This window comes from Lactuca sativa, chromosome 6, assembly GCF_002870075.4.
Source record: "Lactuca sativa cultivar Salinas chromosome 6, Lsat_Salinas_v11, whole genome shotgun sequence".
NCBI classification, from domain to species: domain Eukaryota; kingdom Viridiplantae; phylum Streptophyta; class Magnoliopsida; order Asterales; family Asteraceae; genus Lactuca; species Lactuca sativa.
In genome coordinates, this window is record NC_056628.2 from 133,369,359 (window position 1) to 133,389,854 (window position 20,496).

At 31.5% G+C, this 20,496-nt stretch overlaps 1 pseudogene; it reads right to left on the reverse strand.

Moving 5' to 3' along the window:
* Positions 1-412: 412 nt before the first annotated feature.
* On the reverse strand, positions 413-1,933 carry LOC111904995 (desmethylxanthohumol 6'-O-methyltransferase-like; annotated as a pseudogene).
* Between the last annotated feature and the right edge of the window lie 18,563 nt (positions 1,934-20,496).

The following is a 20,496-nucleotide window of genomic DNA, read 5'->3' on the forward strand; positions in this document are numbered from 1 at the left end:
GATGAAAAAAAACAAATCTCATTTATTACTTGATGCATCTAGCAATGAGAGATCCCAAACTTGTATCCCACATTCCAACTTCATTTCTATATTTGTTATCTAACGTGATTGTTATACCAAGATATTTGAGATCCTTGCTTTGGATTTGGCTGCATATGACACATATTACAATGTCATGTATATCCTATCGATCTCAACCGATATATATGACATATATCACCTATATATCTGACTATCTGAACTAACATTTTTTAATGTTTAAAAGAATCCTAAAAACTTTTGAAAGCAACTTTAAGTTTCGATAATGAGATAATGAGTACCAAAATACATATCCAAACATGTTTTAAATACAATTTGACAAGTTATAAAAACAAGATAAAACCATCCATGTATTATTTAAAGTATATATATATTGAAACCGGAAATATATTAAAAGGCACACCAAAAGAATTGAACAGTACACAGGGGGAGGACATCCACTCATCCCATTTACATAGAAACATCTGGAAAGATTTTAGTACTTGAATAGCTTTTCCTCAAAACCATCACCTTAAATGATTATTATTGATATTTATTAAAGTCAAAGAAAAGTACATGAAATTGCCATTAAACATTCACTTACTATAGAAGTTGATGTTATTAGTTTATTATGGAAAGGCCTCTATAACCGAGAAAAGCGCGGGAATTTTAATGATATTGTAACGGCAAAACCCACAATCACTGAGTAATTTCTCCCATTCGCCTTCAGTTCGTTCTCTTCCACTAGAAACGAGTGTAAACATGGCTAGATCAAATGAAACACGTATATCTTTGAAAGGATCATCTCCTTTCTGGTCTTTAACAATCTCCACCATAATGACTTTTCCAGTTTCCTTAGGCACCGCTTTTTGACAATTTTTAAGTATCTTCACGCAATCATCAATTCATCATTGCTATAACTGTGCAAGATCGTCTGAAATGGAAAGATTAGTGTCACGATGGTATTAGTTTAACATATATAAATTTAAAGAGGTAAGCGACATAATGTTACAACCAAACAACTTAAGAAATTAAACCTTTTTTGTACATACACAGTTGCAAATATATAGAACTTACCTTCATGAAGATCGTATCTGCAGGAGGGATGGCCTCAAACATGTCACCAGCAACATGGGTAACCCCATCATACGTTGGTGCTGTGGAAATAACATGTGGCAAATCAAAGTTGATCCCTTTAAGATGTGGATACGCCTTCACAATCTCAGATATTGCAACACCAGTGCCACCTCCAACATCCACCAAGCTTCCTTTCAACTCAAGAAATCCATTCTTGTAACTCGAGATGATGGCATCCATCATGATATTAGTAGCGGATTCCATACCCTCGTTGTAAACGGTATTGATGTCTGAGTTATGCGAAAGAAAATCAAAGAGCTCTTCTTCATGAGCCAGTTTAAACGCTGCACCACCTTCTTTAACTGATCGAGTTACCGCATACGCAGGCAAAGCCATGATTGGGTTTGTAAACATCATAACAAACGGTGCTAGAGACATTTTCGTATTGCATAACAACCACTTAGAACAGTCGTTCAGGGAGTAAACTCTTTCTCCCTCACCATCTTCTTCATCGAACACCTTTCTGTGAACCAAAAACTTCATGAGTCGTTCAAGCCCATCAAGATTTATTGAGGGAGAGTCGATACCAGTGGCGATATCTGACAAAGTGGCGCGTTTGTGATTGCTTATTATGTCGGCAATATGGAGCTCAATACAGCTTCGTATAGCAAGGGCGTCAAAAGCTCCGTATAGGTAACGCCATATTTGTGCCTGGCCGATGAGCATTGTATTGTCGTCTATTCCACTTTGAGTATTCATTATTGCTCAAATTCTTGCACTCCTCTGTAATCATGGAAGTAAAACTTGATCACATACTTATAACCCACAATGGCAGCAGGGGTTCCATCTAGAAGCTATAATTAAAGCCAACCTACTTTGTGATCAAAATTTTGAGAAATCAAATATCTTTTTATTTTTATCTTTTTTCTTTTTCCTTTTACTTTATATATATATATATATATATATATATATATATATATATATATATATATATATATATATATATATATATATATATATATGGGAAAAGTGAATATACCTTTAAGCATATATAAGCTTAGGTACCCAATTTCACATTTATCTTCCTCTTATATATATATATATATATATATATATATATATATATATATATATATATGGGAAAAGTGAATATACCCTTAAGAGCTCTTATAATTCAACTTCTAACTTGATTTCCTTCTAAATTTTTTATAAATTTCACATTTATCTTCCTCTTACATAATTTTCATTTTCAACTCTAATATATATAGCCTAATAGGTGTTCGGCAAAAAGAAGTGATATAAAAAGGAAAACAATAGTGAATTTTCGAAAATCTTTGAAGTAAATCAAGTTAAGGTTAAAGTTTAATAACATTATAATGGATATATCAAACAAAACAACTAATTATAGTGAGTTTGGGTACCTAAGCTTATATACCCTTAAGGGTATATTCACTTTTCCATATATATATATATATATATATATATATATATATATATATATATATATATATATATATATATATATATATATATATATATATATATATATATATATATATATATATATATATTTTGGGAATTGATACTTTCAAGGGTTCATTCTCTTTCTTTTGTTGAGCGATACTTCCACTTTGTTTTTTTTTTTTTATTTATCCATTTAAGGTCATCGCATATAGTGATTACTAAGTCATTTGTGGTCTAGGTTGCCATGAAAAAAATCCGTACACACCATCCCGACCATTTGTGGTCGGGCATGGTCGTCTCGTGTTGCCGACGATGAACTCAAATACCCAATCATGTCTCGTTTTTCTTTCTTGACCGTTCAACGGAACTTCTAGGGATTTTTAGGTAAAGGTTCGAAACGTTTTTCATGATTTAATGAGTTGTCAAAATCGTAATCTTGATGTAAGTTGTTTTCGCTTTATAGGGCAACATGAAGACTAAGACAATGTTATAAACAACGCATACGAAGACGATCCGGTTTTTGTGGCCATGCATCAATATGAAGAAATAAACCACAGACCGTTTAAATGCCTCAAAGCTTAGCAAAAATTTAAAAAGACCCCATGGTGGAATAGTTAAATAAATAAGGTTTAAAAACTAGGGTAATAGCACAAAAGATACTAAGTTTACACCAAAATTCTAATTTGACACACTACAACATTCGGACCCTATGGCGACAACAAATTCGGATCCTATACAGACAACATGTCGTCGGTATAGGCTATGCCGACGACATGTTGTCGGTATAGGCTATGCCGACGATATGTTGTCGGCAAAGAGTCGTCGGCATAAACGTGCCGGCACAGGTCCATTACGTCGTCGGAATAGATGTCGTCGGCATAGCTCCACCTATTGCGACGACATGTTGTCGGTGTAGCTTTTGCCAACCATATTTTCGAAAAAAAAATAAAGTTTTACTAAATACCTGTGGCGACGACTTCTCGTCGGGATAGCTTTGGCAACCTATAGCGACGATAAGTTATCGCAAAAGGTCAAAGCTATTGCGATAACTTGTCGTCGGTAAAGGTTTTTCACAGTTGTCGATTACGGACCTATAGCGATGATATGTCGTCGGGATAGCTATTGATTGTTTTTTAGCTTTACTGATTTTGTACATTATCATTCCTGCATTTTTAACAAATCCAAAAAACATTGCAACATATATCAATTGAAATACATTAACTAGGTACCATTATTAAAATTCAAGTTTAACATTACAATAAGTAGTTAACTAACATTGTTCAAAATACTAAAAAAAACATCAACCATCATTGTCATAATCGTCTTCTCCTTCTTCGTCTTCTTCTTCTCCTCCTTCTTCTTTTTCTGCTTCTTCTTCCATCCTTTTGGCAAATTGTTGAGAGGTATTTGCTTGTGAGTTATAGTTGAATAGAAAGTTAGGAAATAGTGGTGGTTGGAAGTTCAGAATACATGTCGCCAATGATGCATTATATTGTTGCAAATATTCTTGCATTTGTTGTGCATCAAATTAGGATTGAGATTGGGGTTGAGATTGAGACGATTTGGAAGTGGAAGGCCGTTCATTTGGAATTAAACTGAAGTTGGCGGTTGGTCTCCTACCTACCCCGCGATCATGTCCACGTCTCGTCCCAAGGGCACATTCTAAACATTCTTCCTCGTTTACTTCTCTACCTTCCCCAACATCGTTTTGCATTTTCTCTTATTCATTTTGAATTTTCTCCTAAAATAAAGCAAACAATTAACATACTTTAATTAAAACAAACAACTAAACTTAAACATTAAAATAATAATAATATTTCTTAAACAAGAAACTATAATTAATAATAATATATTTATACAACACATTCATTTTGTTTATCAGTTACCTAGTCTTCTTATGCTCACTTGTACATCAACCCTAACCTTCTTTGTAGCGCATTTGTCTCCAACCTTCAATATGCTATGGTTTGATTCCCATTTTTTTTCCTATAATAAGTGAAAAAACAATAAATATATTTGTACAAATGTTAATAACAATTTTAAATAATACTAATGTATTTCATTATCTCTAAATGACGTCGTTGAGCATAGGGTCTACATCCGTGAGCACTTGTGTGCGGAAGTTTCGGCCTAGTAACTTTATTTTTGTCCGACGTGCGTCTGTATTCCTCAGTCAAAAATAACAAAACAATCATATCGTCCCAAACTTCGGTGGTCCAATCAGGGTGGTGGATATCCTCTTGCCCTTTCCACATTATGATATCCACCAACTCTATCAAAATGTTTTTTTTATCTGATACTTGCGCTCTCGATAAGCTCTTTGCATATCTGCTTGGAAACCCGCTCGAAGGAGTTCCCACAAGTTTGTGCCCTGATACCTATTAATATCAAAATAAGTCTGCAAATATAAAAACATATTTGATTAGTAAAAATATATTTAATAAGTATAAAATTCAATACATATAAAATATATTGTATACTTACCTCTAGCTCGGGATATAAATCATCTTTGTACTTGGTAGGAACACGACGCCAAGTATGATAATGCAATGGTACCTGTGATCCCACCAGATTTGAGATCAGTCTGACAAACATTTGCCCCTTGTCCCCAATAAATCGATACGTCTGCCCGGAGAAATCTATTGTCAAATCCAAAGGCCTACACTTGTTTTTTTTCATACTCATCATACAAATTTAAGTTTCTCCCTTTGCCACACACATTCACATTCTTCGCTTGTGCTATATTTACATATATAATTAGAAATTTAGAAATTTAAAACTTTAATATATCTAATACTTACAATTTTCATATAACTTAGAAGATTGGCAACCTGATGGTACACTGTGTGCGACCTCGTCTGTCCCCATCGTCTCCTCTGTATCCCCTCACGACTTCTGCCATCTGTTTAACAAATATTATAAACATTCAGAATATATAACAAAGCTACAAATAAGCAACATTTCAAAATTTAACTAATATCATAAGCAATCAAGATATATAATAACAATAACATATCGTCAATCAGATTCATCACTAGAACAATATACATGTACAACATCAACATCACTATCATAGTTTTCATTATTTATTTCTTCATCTGAAGAGTAAGTATCATCATGGTCATTGTCATCGTTAATGAAATCGTCATCGTTTATAGTAGGAGCAACATTCCTCCTAGCAAGCACACTTGATTCACTAACTTCACCTAAAGTCGTCTGCATAGGCAAGGTACCTAAGTCGACAACCAAGGTAAAATCAGCTGATTGAGTGTTGTTCACGACATCTATCTCGTTCACAACACCGATACTTGGATGATTCCAAAGTTTTTGATGATGAACCTCTTCCACAACTCTCTAGAAATTGTTTTGAGTGGGATCTTGGAGATAAAATACTTGTTTAGATTGTGTGGCTAAGATGTATTGTTGATCATCATACCATGTTTTACCGACATGCCATTCAGGACTGATATCGATAAGAATCATAGGATTTATAGTCTTTAAACTCCCATTATGTAATGACGCATGGAACCATTTACCACGAATGAGTACAACTGATTTATCATACACATAATGCAACTCTATGATCTCCTCTAATTGACCATAGAATGGTGTACCGTCTTCTCCGAATGTAACAACACCACTATTTTGAGTAGTGCGTCGACGATCACGGCTATTCACGACAAATCGGACAGCATTTACTATGCACGCAGTGTAAGAATATGCATGCAACGGACCATATGCCAACGCCTTTAATTTGTCAGTACAGTCGGAAGGCATATCTTTTTGGAGACAATAAATATGTAAGGAAATATAAGATTGTATGTTCAAGTAATAAATTAGTTTTACATTATAAATATATAACATATTTACCTTTTCTTTGAACCATGAAGGAAATTCCTTTTTGAAATCACTTTCAGGCAATTCTGATTTGAATTCACTAAGTATGGGACAAAATAATTAGAATAGTTAAAACACTATCGAAAAGGTAGTTAATAGATCAGAAACTTATGATTTGTAGCTTCTCATCTCATCCTCATCGCAATTGTTTAGTACAAACGAATGCAATGATTTTTTGGCCTCTTTACAAATTTCAACGATTTTCTTTGTCGACATTGTTCGACATTGTGATGAGAACACAGAAAATTGTCTTTTTGGAAGGCCATGATCATCATTTCTATCAGCACGGTTGAATTTACTTTTCATACCATTAAGATACATAGAGCAGAATGCCAAAGCTTCGTCTGCAACATAACCCTCTGCTATTGAACCTTCTGGTTTGGCTTTGTTTCTAACATAATTTTTAAGTTTTTTCATATATCTTTCAAAATGATACATCCATCTCATGTGTACAGGCCCTCTAGGAATGGCTTCATCAGGTAAATGAAGAATAAGATGAGTCATTATTATGAAAAATGTTGGAGGATATATCAACTAAAGATTGCATAAGATCTTCACCACTTCTGTTTTGGCATTTCTCATGTCGTTAACATCCAATGACCGTTCACAATTTTTTTTAAAGAATGTACACAGGTCAATGGTTGTTCTTGAAACATTTGGTGGGAGACATGTTCGAACCCCTTTAGGTAGTAATCGTTGCATGAGGAAGTGATGATCATGAGACTTCAGCCCAACAAAATTTGATTCAGTATCATTAACCTGCTTCTTAATGTTTAATCCAAAACCATCATGTAGTCTCACTCCTTTTATGAATTGACAGAAACGTTGTCGATCAATTGGTTTGAAAGTGTAAGAAGCATGTGGGATTATTTCTTTCTTCTTTTTTTCTTTCTTGTTGTGTTTCTTCATCTTCTTGACTTTCTCTTTTGGCCATTGATCTGGTCTAATGCCCATATTTTTCAAGTCAATTCTTGCTTCTTTTTTGTCTTTGCTTTTATCGTTCATCAATGCAATATTCAACACACTCTCATTCACATTCTTTGAAACATGAATAACATCGAAATTGTGTTTTAGGTCGAGGGAAGACCAATACTCAAGCTCAAAGAAGATACTTCGTTTCGTCCAATTTAACTCTCTCTTTTTTCTTTCATTGTCGCACTTTCTTTTTTTTCCCCCATAATCAGGATGTTTCCCTGGAATTCGATCAGAGAGATAATCTACTTGCTTTAATATAGTTTAATTACTGAATCGGCTAGGACGCGGTCTTGTCTCAGGTTGACCATTAAACAATAGACTCTCCCTCCAACTATGGTTTATATTCAAGAATCGTATGTGACCAACATAAGACATCTTGTTGGTCACATAAATGGAAGATGTATCTTCATTACAAGTAGGGTATGCTAAATAACCTTGACCACTCCATCTAGACAGACTGCTACGTGCTGGGAAATCATTGATAGTCCATAAAAAACATCGCATGTATATTGAATACAGTGTTCATTGATGCATCTCTCATTTGGACTCCTTCGGCCCAAAACATTTTCAACTCATCCACAAAAGGCCTCAAGTAAACATCAATGTCCTTTGCAGGTGATCTAGGGCCAGGAATCAGCAAAGTTATCATGAAAGAAGACTCTTTCATACATATCCATGGTGGTGTATTGTAGGTAGTCAATATAACCTGCCAAATACTATAATTGTTATTAAAGTTGCCGAATGAATTAAAGCCATCAGCAGTTAAACCTAGACGAACATTTCTAGGTTCTTTGGCAAACTCTGGATATCTCTTATCAAATTCTTGCCATGACTTTCCATCTACCGGATGATACATCATACCATCCGTTGATCTTCCAGTATTATGCCAAATCATATCTTTAGCTGTGAATCTGGAACTATACATCCATCAAAGTCTTGGAGTCAAAGGAAAGTACCGCAACACTTTTTGTGGTACTCGCTTCCCCTTTGTGGTTGTGTCCACCCATCTACTCTCGTTACAAATCAGGCAATTCTGGATGGAATCATTCCCCTTCCAAAACAAAGCACAATCATATTTACAAGCATGGATGGACTCATATCCTAACCCTATCTTTTTCAACTTTTTCTTAGCTTCATAGTGTGAAGTTGGAATCTTGCTCTTCGGGAAAGCAACTCTTAACAACTCTACAAGTTGGTCAAATGAACTATTTGTCCATTTATTGATCACTTTAATATGCAACAACTTTGCCAAAAACTTTAAAGAAGACATCTCACAATCAGGGTATAACTCGGTATTGAGCTCCTCAAACAAAGCATCAAATTCTGGGTTCATGCTTCATCCTTCATCATCTGTATTTTCTTCATTTGTATTTTGTTCCGCAATAACATCATCAATTACATCAAACATCTCATTAGTTGTTGGAATTTTTATTGGAGTGGAATTGCAGCCCAAGTCCGAAACAGGACGCTTCTCACCGTGATAAATCCATATAGTATACGATTTTAGAAACCCATGGTCATGTATGTGGGCATAAACCGTACTCAACAACTATCGATACATATTCACACACTTTATGCTCGGACAACACACTTTTTCTTTAGAGTCAACATGTTTCCTAGCAATCTCCATAAAGTTTTTAAGACCTTCCAAGAATTTTGGGGACGTTCGGTTTTCACGAATCCGACTCTTATCGATCTTCATTACTGTTTCATTATTAACATTACATTGTATACATAGTTAAATTGTATTTTGGCTATATGTGAATGTGTATTGCATGACTTTTTGTTTAAGAAAAAAAATGAACGGAATGGATAGAGTATTCACAAGTATATAAAGAAATATATACCCTAGAAGTAGAAATCGGACGTAATTGATAGAGTATTCATTTCGGTAGGCTTCTAAACCCACAATGAGTCAATGTAATTTTATAACAATGTACTTTTATTAGTTTGTTTAAAGTATATATACATCTTGTTTTTTTTCCATTACATCATTGTACTTTTAATATTATTTTGTTTTTCTTGTTTTTATTATAGCACCATACTTTTAATAGCAATGTAGTTTTATTATTTTGTTTTATTTTATAACTATCAAATAGAAATGAAAAAAAAATACTTCAATAAACAAGTCAAAAAAATATATGTTGCTATTAATAACATTTGTAGTTTAAATATTTTTTACTTAGTAAACTTTATTCTCAATAAACATACTTTTATTTGTTTAAATATATTTATATTTTGTTTTATGTTGCTATTAGTAACGTTTGTTCTTAATGACAAACATTTTAACTTAAAAATTAAACACTTTATCACTTCATTCACTCAAGCTAATAAACTAAACAAGTAGCACAACCTTACATATTTTACATTTTATACATAAAATTTCATATCAACCAAAACAAAGAGCACAATCATACATATTTCACAATCATACAAAATTTCGATTTCATATAAACCTAAACAAGTAAATTAGCATTGTATACATACAATTTCAATTTCATATGTACTTAAACAAATAGAGGTGCACACAAAAACCGGATTTGGGTATAGGATCCGATCGATCCGAAAACTGGATTTGGTCAAAATCGAATTTGACCAAACCGAATCGGATTAATCTGGTCACCGGATCCAAACCGGTTCTTCGCTTCGGACTTCATTTTGGATTATACACCGGATCGCAAACCGGATTAGGTCCAAACCGGATCCGAACCGGTTTTTTTTTTACCGTTAAAAAACATGAATCTTTCAAAAAAAAATCATATAGCCGTTGGAAAGCAAAAAAATGGCTAGTTTGACATTTTGGCCCTTCTAAACACATATAAATACAAGACATTTGCTCCATTTCCATTTTACACAAATTTCTACTACTTTATACTTCTATTTTCATAATCTTCCAAAGAATGCGCTACCAAAATTCTACCACGAGTCAAGAGTTGGATGCAACGATGGTTAAAATCTTACCAACCACTTGGAGTAAAGATGTGTGTGAACATTATGATTTGTGTTTGTTGTCAAACGGGAAAGAAAAAGCAAGGTGCAAGCAATTTGGGATGTTTTTGGGAAAAGATGGCCATAGTACGATGAAGAGTCATACAACAAAAACATGTCCGATTGTAAAAGGTCAAGGCGATCTAGATCAACCAAATATTACTCCCGACGGTTCGATATTTATTTACAACAATGATGACATTCGTGAAAGCTTTTGCAAGTTCGTCATTCAATAGGGCTTTCCTTTCAACCACTTCGACATCCCACGATTAACAAGGATTTTGCAGGAAAAAATGCAACCATAATACCGACAAGTAAGTTGCACTTCTCTTAGACGTGGCGCTTTAAAGTATTGGGATGTAGTCAATAAAGATATGCAATTGGGATTTTTAAATATAAAAACCGGTGATTCTTCAACTTGTGATGTTTGGTCCTCCACCGGAAGTTGTCCCAAAAGCTATCTTTGCCGTCACGGCACATTGGATAGATCCCTCTACTTGGGTAATGAAAAAACGAGTTATTGCTTTTGAACTTTTTGCGCATCCTCACACAGGGGCACGATTATTTGCAATTTTAGTAAGTGTTATAGAGACTTATAGTTTACGCGACAAAATCTTCTCTATTTCGTTTGACAATGCAAGTAACAATACTGCCGCCGCAAAAATATTAATTGCAAAATATAAACCTATTTTGGATGGGTCATTTTTTTCATACTAGATGTGTTTGTCACATTATTAATCTTGCGATACAAGATGGTTTAAAAATGATAGATTCGACGATTGAAAAATTCAAAACTGTGTTAACTAGAGTTTTTGGAAAAAATAAAACTACAACGAAAAAATATCGAAAGTTTTCCATTTCCATTAACGTAACTCCATATAGTCCTCATTGGGATGTTGACACTAGATGGAGTTCGACGTGCGTGATGTTTGAAAGTTTAACACGTCAAAGAATCGCTTTGCAATTATTTTACGACACAATTTCAAAAGGAAAAAACCCGGTTACGGATTTTGATTGGGATTTGATGGAAGAGTTTGTGGAAATATTAAAAGTTTTTAAACAATCAACCACTTTTTTATCGGACATATATTACCCTACAAGTCCGTTGTTACTAAATGAATTATGGTTGATGTCCGCACAATTGGAGCGTTTTGAACTAAGAAGTGAAATATTTGTTTTGGTTACAAGACCAATGAGGCAAAAACTAGTCAAATATTTCAAAGAAATGTCACCACTTTTTACTTGCGCCGCGACATTAAACTCATGTATCAATGTTACAGGTGTAGAGGCTTTGATTACCAAAATTTCTATGTCTTTAAATTTGCACAAAGATGACTCAAACTACATCCGTAACCAAATACACACTTTTAATAATACTTTTACTAATTTGTTTGACATTTACGCTACAAAATAAGGCAATATGTCAAACACTTTTGCAAGTGTAACTGACTCTACTAGTGGTGCATCGGGTAGTGGTGGGGGTCGAACGAATTTTCATATTGACCTCTATAACTACCTTTTGGAGGAACAAAACAAAAGAGCACGCACATTAACCCCTAGTATCGAACTTGGAATTTATATGGGGTCAAACTTTTTAAAATTCATGAGTGCACCACAATTTAAAATTTTGGATCTTTTGGCTTGGTGGAGAGCAAACGAAGCACAATTTCATATTCTCTCCGTCATGGCCCGCAATTTACTAACCGTCCAAGCTTCCACGGTAGCTTCGGAATCCGCTTTTTCTTTTAGTGGTAGAGTTTTATCAAAGTTGAGGACGAATCTTACCCCGGTTGCAGTAGAGGTTTGCATTTGCTTGAAGGATTACTTGGATTCGGTGGAACGTATACAACACTTGGCGTCACTAGAAGGCCCACTAGCACAAAATGTTGAACCGGAGAACATGGATGAAGAATATGCACAAGGCTTATCAACACCTCTGGAAGACGAAGACGATAACGATGAAGAAGAAGACGAAGATGAAGAATATGGTATTGATGAGACCCCTAGTTATTTGTGTGGCGGTTGAAGAATATTTTAGTGAATGCGACACGAAGTGGAAGACCACATAAACTATTTCTATTTGGCTAAATGTTATAACGCCACTTTATTATTATTATTATTAGTTAACTAGTTTGAAAACTCTTTCTAATTCGACGTTTGTTGTATGTTTTTACTATTTTAATGAACCTATGTTGCATTTTGTGTTATATATGAAGTCCAAAACATGTTTTTTGTTTTTTTTTTTAAAAAAAAAGGTTAAATTAGATCAGATTTCGGATCGGATCCTAATCGGATCGGATTAAACCGATTAGGATTCGGGGGTCGAAATACCGGTCAAATCTGGTCAAATCCGGTTTGAAACCGGTTCGGATTATGGGCTAATTCGGATTGGGTGTGATGTCATGAAACCGGATCGGATCCGAGGTTTGTGCATCTCTATAAACAAATTTGAATTTCATATAATATTTTAACCACAAGTTCTATTTCATATAACATTAACCAACTAAATTAACATTTTATACATACAACTTCAATTTCATATAAACCTAAACAAACAAACAACATACATATACCAAACAAACAACACAATCATACACATACCAAACAAACAACACAATTCTATAATCATAGCAGAATTAATTTCAATTTCAATTTCGTATAAACTTATACATATATACAATTTCAACTTCAATAAAAATTAGAAAAAAATACTAACCTTTTTCGTTTTTCTTGCTGTGATAGCGGGAATCTTATTGTCAAAATTGATAATGATCCTCCAATGGTGGCTGGTGGTAACCCGAAGAACACAAAATCAAAAAAAAAAAAAAAAACAAAACAAAACAAAAAACAAAAAACAAAAAACAAAAAACAAAAACAAAAAAAAAACATACAAAAAACCCACCATATTACTTACTTACCTATTGTGGCAGTGAAGGAGAAGCTAGAAAGAGGTTGGATTCATCGGTGGGAGGCTGAGGGTGGTGGAAGACGGTGGTGAAGCAAAACCTCTTCACCACCGATAGACAGCTATAACACCAAAAAAATCCAAAATGAGGGTAAAAATCATTACAACACAATAATAAACAACAAATTATGAGTAGAAAACATGTTACCTGGAGCAAATCATCGGCTGTGGGAGGCTGAAGACGATTTTCGTCGGAGAGAAGAGAGGGAGTGCGACTGTGAGCGAATGAACGGACTATCTGCTATCTCTTAGGGTAAATCCTTATGCCGACGACTTGTCGTCGAGATAGGGTCCACACAAACGATGCCATTTCATTTATACTAAAACAAAAAAAAATTAAAATTAAAACCCTATGCAGACAACTTGTCGTCGGGATAGGGTTTCACGCGGATCGCCACGTGACTTATCGACGACATGTCGTCGGCTTTGGTTACATGAAACGACGTCGTACTGTATTTCTGGAACATGTATTTAAAATAAAAAGAAAATCTATTTTTCGCTACCTATCCCGACGACATTTCGTCAGCATAGGTTACATAAAACGACGGCGTACTCTATTTCCGGAACATGTATTTAAAATAAATAGAAAATCTATTTTTCGATACCTACCCGGACGACAAGTCACCAGATTTTCAAAATAGCGCGAAAAATTTTGTCATTCCCGCCATACCTGTAGCGACGACTTGTCGTCGGCACAGATGTCCTGGTCAAAGAAATTTAGTCAAAGTTTGCAAAGGGTGTGTCGACGACAGGTCGTCGGCATAGCGGTTCTTTTAGCGATGACAGCCGTTGTCGACATATATTCGTATTCTTGTAGTGACACTATGTTATTTTTTCTCTTAAATTTGACATTGTGTTTTTCAATTTGTTACAATTCTAACCACTTGACCATTCAACACGGTTAGTTGCTGGTAAGGCATGATGACGTGTCAGTTTTGATAACGTGGCATGCTGACATTACAACTTGACATGTCAAAATTGATTTTTTTTTCTACAAAAGACACTAAGTTTTCACTTTTTTTTTATTTTGACATTAAGTTTAATTTTTTTTCAATTTTGATAGTTTATTTTTTTTTTCCAAATCAAAAATCATTTTTCCCAATTTTGTTCAATGTTGATCATTTTCCATTTGAAACCTTAGAAGTATTTTTTAATACATTTTAAACCATATAAATATATTTTGTTCGTTTAAAAACCATTTTTTTATATAAATACATTTTTTTTTACATTCAAACCAAAATGTTATGTATAAATATTCATTAGTTATATAAAAACCGTATTTTATATTAAATACACAAGTTTAAAATGAGTTTTGAGGTTTGAAGGCGTGTAGTCAATCAAGATCCAAAGATCAGGTTTGCAACCCTTTAAATTTTTACATCTAATATAATATTCATAATATTATTAGGAACATCTTGAATCTTATGGTGTGACTCCCATTAAATCATATTTTTCGGGGAATTTTTCAAAAATATTTATGAATGATAAATATGACCATTATTACATCTATTTTTGTATTCATATTAAATTTTGGTATTTTGTTCTATATTTCCGGTCTCTTCTTCAATGTTTCAAACAAACGTTAAATGCGACATCAATATATATCAAATATAATTATTGAATCGTAAATAAAAATATATGTAGAATCTACAACAAAAAACAAAATAAATAACATTTCATAACCAATAATTGATAAAATTTTGTTATTCTTATCCGAAGTTTATTGTCAGTTTTGTTCGCATGATATAACTAAAAATATTTATACATAACATATGCTTTGAATGTAAAAAAAGAAAGAAAAAAAAAAAGAACCCTTGTATTTATATATAAATATTGTTTTTTAATGAAAGAAAAAAAATATTTATATGGTTTAAAATGTAATAAAAAAATATTTGTACGGTTTCAGGTGAAAAATATTCAACACTACACAAAATTGGAAAAAATAATGTTTGATTTGGAACAAACAAAAATAGTGTCAAAATTGAAAAAAAAATCAATGTCAAAATCGAAAAAAATAAAAACTTAGTGTCTTTTGTTGAAATAAAAAAAAAATATCAATTTTGACACGTCAGTATGTCATGTCAGCATACCACGTCTTCAAAACTGACACATCATCATGCCACATCAGCAAGTAACTGAGTGAACCGGTCAAGTGGTCAGAATTGAAACAAATTATAAAACACAATGTCAAATTTGAGACAAAAAATAACACAATGTCAAATTAAAATTTTGATTTAAATTTAGTGTTTTTATGTTATTTACCTTAAAACTAGGTTAAGTTGTTTTTGTGCTAGCATTTTAATGTTTTTTTTCTAGTTTATTTTAGTTGGTTTTTTTTTAAATTATGTAATGTTTTCTAATTGAATAAAAACTAGTTTAAAAAAAAATATGTTTTTATTGTATTTGGAGTTTGTTTGTATTTTTAATTAAATTTAATTAAAAAAAATAGATGAAATGGTGTGATAGTGGTGAGTATCACATAAGTTAGTGGTAATTACTAGTGAGGATATGAAACACGCCCTTATTATTTTGTCTCTGTTTGTAATTTTGATTTTACCTACTTAATTTGGAAACCAAATTCCATGATTTTTGTTTCACATGTAAGGACCCATAATTGGTTTTATTTTTTAAATAAATTAATTTTCTTTAATTTTGAATTTTTATATATTATTAAAATTAAGTATATATAAGTAACAAAATCATTTAACTTAAAAGAATAAATAAATAAAAAAGTCATATAGATATAATACCAAAACTATACAGACATAATATTATCGAAATTGATTAACGATTTCCATTTTATTTATTAAGTGTCATACAATACGCTAATAAAAATACACGGGAAATATCTAGAAAAAGTCCTAAAATTTTACCATAATTTACGAAAAAATCCAAACTAAATTTTGTTTAGGAAAAAATATGAATTACCGGTAAAAATGACGATTTTACCCCCTTTTTTTCAGTTGACCGGTTTTACTTACATGTTTCACTAAAGTCTCATTATTTAACCTAATTTGCGAATAAGTCCCAAAATAAAATTTACTGATGATTTAACCATTTTCTCTATGTAACACACATTTTACCAGTTTCATTGCTGACCCGGACACCTAATCATTAAATGAGATGATGAGATGAATATGTTGAGTTATATAATGTTATGTTTAGCATAAAACTTGATATCTTGATGTATTGTATATCCTTTTGGAATATAAAATGCATCCAACGAAGACTACAATAATTACATAAACTAACAACAACTACGCTATTTTTTTACGTTTATAAGAAATATAAAATTGTCTATATAATCTTATATAAGCCAATATATCCATCTCATCAGACATCAACTCATTTTCTGCCCTTTTTTCTTGGAAACACACATTTTATTGGTTTCATTGCTGACGTAGATACATAGTAATAAATGAGCCGATGAGATGGGTATCAGATGGGTATCAAATTTTAAAGTAAATGTGACATTATATAATTCATCGTATTCATCTTATCAGCTAATTTAATGACTAGGTGTCTAAGTCAGCAATGAAGCCGATAAAATGTATGTTAAATGAAGAAAATGGCCAAATCACCAGTAAATTTTATTTGGGACTTATTCGCAAATTATGGTAAAATAATGGGGCTTTAGTGAAACATGTAAGTAACAAACCGTTAAACCAGAAAAAGGGGTCAAATCGTCATTTTTATCAGTAATTCATTCTTTTTCATAAACAAATATTAATTTGAGACTTTTTCGTAAATTAGGATAAAATTTTAGGACTTTTCTGGAGATTTTCCACAATACACTAACAAAAAGAATTAAATATTTATTAGTGTTGTATTCTAAGCTACTATTACAATCACAAAGAAAACAGCAATCATGGACCACAATATGAAATAGTAGTTCTCACGAGGTAATATTGGCATTAAATAAGCGTGTATTTTCTTAATGCATTAAAGTACAAGTGAGATTTTGCTTAACAAAAATATTCAAACGAATGCATATAAAAAAAATGTTCAAATTAATGCATTGATAGAACGAATACAACTCTTGAGTATTTTCTTAATGCATTAAAGTACAAGTAATAATGCAGCCCAAACTTAAACTGAGAAATGTTTCATCGGTAAAACTTTTGCATCTGAGCGGTGATAATATACCTATGAAAACCACCATAGGTAAAACAAATGGCTGAGGGGCGGTGTTTACCGCCAACAATGGTTGCGACATAAGCATACTGCCGGTAAACACTTTACGACACCCCATAGCCTTAGCCTTATACTGAATTGGCATTTTTTTTCAAGATACTAAACATGCAAGGGTGTGGGTGCTCTTACTATTTACCTTCATCCCTAAAACCTATTAAGTCGTTTTCTATTCCTATACCCCTAAACCCTCAACAGAGTAATCATTCCATCATGTCTTTATAATATTTTAATGAGTAAATTACACGAATGATCATTTAGCTTTACAGTTATTTTCTAAAGTAGTTCTTACGAAACTTTTTTCCTGAGATGATTCTTACGGAGAAAATCTTGCACACAAAATAGATCATTTCTGTTATTATGTGAAGTTTTACATAAGGACCATTTGAAATATTACAATTTTAGTCTTTTACTTTTTTTCCTTTTTACATTTTCGGTTTTTTTTCACAACTATATTTTTTAAATGTATAAATAACTTTGTTGTCTAGATTTTATCTAAATTATTTAAATTAAAATACACAATTAAATATTTTCATTTTCTAGTTTTTATCTAAAAATATTTGAAGTTTAAAAACATCATTTTGTTACTTTTTAGTTTTTATAAGATGTAATTTTTAAAATATATCTTCATTTATCTTATAAAAATTAATATATTTATTTTTATGAAATGAACATGACGTGTTATTATAAAAAATATGTTATTATAGAAATAATAGTACTTATTTTAAAAATATAAGTATGTGGTTTTGAGTAAAAGATAAAAATATATTTCGGTTTTGATTTTATAATATAATATAATAAATTTTATAGTGATTCGATATATTTTTTTAAACGAAGCTTCGATATAAAATTTTGATATTTAATTTTAAAAAATTATTTATGTTTATCAAATTTTGAATATATTCCTTAGTTAGACATAAACTTTTCAACAAGAAAAAAAATCGTACGTTAGCTAATACTTAAGTATGCTGCTACAAATGCTAAGAGAATAACCATACGAACAATATGGCATTCACTTTATTTAACAAAAAATAAAAATATTTTATATATTTACATAAAATGAATTAAACAGAATTAATGTCATGTTAAACGGAATTAAACGAAAATAATATGACATTAATTTCGTCAAAATATTTATTTTCCATTAAATTAAGTCAATTAAATGGAATTTTATATCATATTATTCACATGGTTAATTACTTTAGAATGTGTACCAATGAAGTTAATCATTAGCTAACAGACGTTTTTTTAATTTTTCTTTGAAAATTTGATGTCTTGTTAAGGAATATATTCAAATTTTGATTCAATTAAATAATTTTTTAAAATTAAATATCAAAATTTTATATCGAAGCAATATAAAATTTATTGTACTTATATTATGAAATCAAAATTGAAACATATTTTTATCTTTAACTCAAAACCGCATACATATATTTTTAAAATAAAATAGCAACATACTATTATTGATATAATAACGTATTTTTTATAATAACACATCATGTTTTTTACATAAAAATAAATATATTTTTATAAGATAAATAAAGATAAATCTTAAAGGCTACATCATATAAAAATAAAAAAGTAATAAAATAATGTTTTTACGCTTCAAATATTTTTAGTTAAAAAAATAGAAAAAAATAGTATTTAATTATGTATTATATTTTAAATATTTCAGATAAAATCTAGACAACAAAAATTATTAATATATTTAAAAAATATATAATAACAAAGTTGTGAAAAAAAAGAGGATCTAAAATGTAAAAAAAGAAAAAGTAAGAGACTAAAATTGTAATATTTCAAATGGTCCTTGTGTAAAATTTCACAAATGTCCTTAAGCAAGTTCCAAAAAATGAGAGAAATAGTCTTTATCCAAAATTCTTTCAATTTAACGGGTTAATCTAACGAACATTAAAGGTAAGGAACATTTATGTAATTTATTAAATATATATATATATATATATATATATATATATATATATATATATATATATATATATATATATATATATAATACTTTATATTTATATTTAAAATTTAATAAAGAACGTTAAATGAATTAATTTGTTTATTTTTTCTTACTATTAGTTTTTATTTTAAAAAAATATTATTTAATACATATTAATATTGTTATAGTTTTTTATTATAAATATGACTTGATATATTTAAATATTACAATATAACCGTCATTAAACACAATGATTATTGAACATCAATTTGATTACTATGGTGTATTTGGCATGGAGCGTTTAAAAGTGTTCGGGAGCTTTTAACTTTTAACTTTCTACAAAACGCTCTAATTTAAACAAAAAACTTTGTTTAGCAAGACGAGTGTTTAACTTTTAGTTTAAACAAAACGCTCTAATTATAAAAGTTATTTCGTGTAGCTTTTAACAAAACACTACTGAGTTTTTTAAATTGATTTCTAGAATTTCCATTAAAACTATATTTATATATTTTTTAAACAATTGTCATTTTATGTAATTTTTCATCTTTAAAAGCTTTCAACAATTTTTTATAAACACTCATATAAAAATAAAAGCTACTAGCTACCCGCTTCCATACTTTTGCCAAACACACCTAGAACTTATGTTCGGTGCGATAAAGTGTGCAAGTTTTAAACTAGTGAGAGACGGCGTGAAGTAATTTCGGAAAATAGGACCGAACATGTAACACCCCGATTCCCGAGTATCAATTTGTGGTTATTAATTCTCATGATTTCAAGGTCTACTCGACGAGTTAGTTGCCTGACTCGCCGAGTAGCAGCGGGGCGAATTTAAGTGACCTACTCGCCGAGTCCAAGAAGTGACTCGACAAGTAGGAGCTGGAAGATGAAACCCTAATTTCGGGGTTTTGCACCATATTTAAAGGCCCTTAACTTTCCTCCTCAGCCTCCCTTGTCACCTTCACGACTAGAGAAACCC